The 2,278-nt window shown below is 35.7% G+C and overlaps 1 long non-coding RNA gene across 2 annotated transcripts; it reads right to left on the bottom strand.

Annotated features, from left to right (window-relative positions):
* Positions 1–373: 373 nt before the first annotated feature.
* LOC127953458 (uncharacterized) lies at positions 374–1,998 on the bottom strand. 2 transcript variants are annotated; one of them, XR_008153184.1, is made up of 4 exons: positions 1,894–1,998; positions 1,256–1,288; positions 1,069–1,162; positions 374–987 (listed from the first exon to the last, which is right to left on the bottom strand). It is a non-coding gene; the product is annotated as an uncharacterized LOC127953458 (long non-coding RNA). The 2 variants fall into 2 exon arrangements; XR_008153183.1 differs by lacking the exon at positions 1,894–1,998 and having other exon boundaries at positions 853–987; positions 1,256–1,578.
* Between the last annotated feature and the right edge of the window lie 280 nt (positions 1,999–2,278).

Genomic DNA, 2,278 nt, shown 5'->3' with positions numbered 1-2,278 from the left:
TGCTATTTTTTTGAACACACCCCTTTCAACTAATTGCCCAATTGCACAGCCTTAAGAGCGTGCATATCATGAATGCTGGGTCTTGTTTGTTTTCTGACAATCTACTGAACCTACTGGTAACTTGTTTGCCACGTAGCAACAAAAAATATACTAAAAACCTTGATTATTCTGGTTAGTCACATTGTACTGCTATTATTTTGAACAATACTGTATATACACACACACACACACACACACACACACACTTTTGCACATCCTGTCATACCAGTGACTGGATGTTACTGCAATAGACTTTGCAGCATTAAGGTTAACAATTAATCGATTATTTGATTGTTAATTTAAACGACGATCGATCATGGAAATGATAGAAAATTGACATCCCTACACAGAAGTATAGAAAATTCTACATTGATTTAAAATTGTTTTTGCAAAAAAACGACACTGATATCGGATCAGAATTACTGTCTCTTCTCATAGTGACAGCCAATCACATTAGTTTTCTGGTATTGCATGCACTTGATTGGCTTGCGTCTGCGCTAGGGTATTTGCATAAGATGTTCTGACTGGAGGACGGCTGCATTGTCGCTTGAAAAGTCTTCAACTTCTATTTAGAATTAATTTCTAGAATTGATTTCACCATCCTTGACGTCACTTCATTTAAAAGTAAACGAGAGGCGTTGACGCCCCGTGTGATGGGGCGTTATATGTCTGGATACCGCTGCACAAATCTTTCAACAACGAGAAATGTAGTTCCTGCACGGACTTACATCCAGGACAGCAGAATGGTCAGGATGACCTGAAACACATAACCAACTGAAATCAATTTAAAAGTATTTAGTCTTGCCTGAGTGATGCTGAAACAACCAGGTTGAGTTTTTCACCCAGGAGAAACTGCTTCCTGTGGAAGTCTCCATGAAGAATGATCTCTTGATCCTGGATCCTTGCTGCCATCCACGCAGAGATGATTTGGAGGATATGTGGTTGTGTCTAAAGGGTAATGAATCAATGTTACAAGAATACTGATAGCAGCACTATTGATCCTGTAACTTATGTAAATGTTTTCAGTACCGAACAAGTCAGGAACCAAATTAGTACCAGTTCTTGAAACCCATCTCTACTTGTAATAGTTGTCTTGTTGCTGCTGCCCAGACTGTCTCTTCCCCTGATGATAAATATATGTGTTCATTTTAAAGCAATAAATAATACATTTAAATTACTAGGTGGTAACAAATATATTTCCTTATAAGGAACTCACTGAATCATGGACTCAACTGGTGGTTGTCAGGCCCTAAGAAAGTGAACAATTTGTTTACTTTTTGTGAAACGAAAGTATCAGATCAATTTGAGAATTAAACTAGCATTAAAAAGCATGCATGTGAAAAACACCATCAACACCAATAATGAACAGATGACAGAATTTACAAGCCTGCAACTTGAGGGAGAAAAGGGGAAATTATTAATCCCACATAACGCTACACTGAACATGATTTCGGCAGCCTCGGTCTAATTAACGTTAAACTTTATACAGCGGTTTATATTCAAGTTCACAGCATGGCTAGCATGAGCATCATCAAGCTCGAGCAGCAGTTATTCAAACAAACTAATTAACGTTACTACGGTTAAAAATTTAATTATTAGAAAGTTAACACTGTATAGTTTATAGTGATAAATTTCAAATAATGTAAAACAGGTAAGGTTAAATTCGATTTTAACAGTTACCGTTACCTTAGACCACCTCTGAGACTGCTTTTGAGCTAATTAAACAAACGGAGCATTTATTTATTAAATTGAAAGAGAAAACCTACAAAAATACAAAACACTACTCCTCTTTGATGGCATTTAACGTTATATCAAGTTAAAATCTATGAATAAAAGTAGATTTATAGGACTTACCTTTCCTCCGTGTCCGTCCGCTGGAAGTTGACCGTTACAAAATTACGGGCACGCGCACGTCGCGCACTTCACTCAGAAAGTGACGTGCGCTGCTAGTTTAAGGTTTAAATGTTAATTTGTTCCGTACTCTCTTTCATTAACAAACATTATCACCATTTGCTAAGTAAATTGTTTATTTTATTGTTCTTAAACTGATGGCATATATATATATATATATATATATATATATATATATAGTTATTTTAACATGCTTGATTAATTTTTTTGTATATTTCCCAAAGAATATGCTGTTCAAATGGTATCTTAATAATAATAATACATCTATTGCAATAATATTAAAAGTTATCCGAAGACCAGCTGACCACGTTGCTACAACGTCCCCAAT

This window comes from Carassius gibelio, chromosome B3, assembly GCF_023724105.1.
Source record: "Carassius gibelio isolate Cgi1373 ecotype wild population from Czech Republic chromosome B3, carGib1.2-hapl.c, whole genome shotgun sequence".
In the NCBI taxonomy this organism is placed as follows: Eukaryota; Metazoa; Chordata; class Actinopteri; order Cypriniformes; family Cyprinidae; genus Carassius; species Carassius gibelio.
The sequence above is the reverse complement of the archived record's forward strand: the minus strand, read 5'-3'. Positions and strand labels throughout refer to the sequence as shown.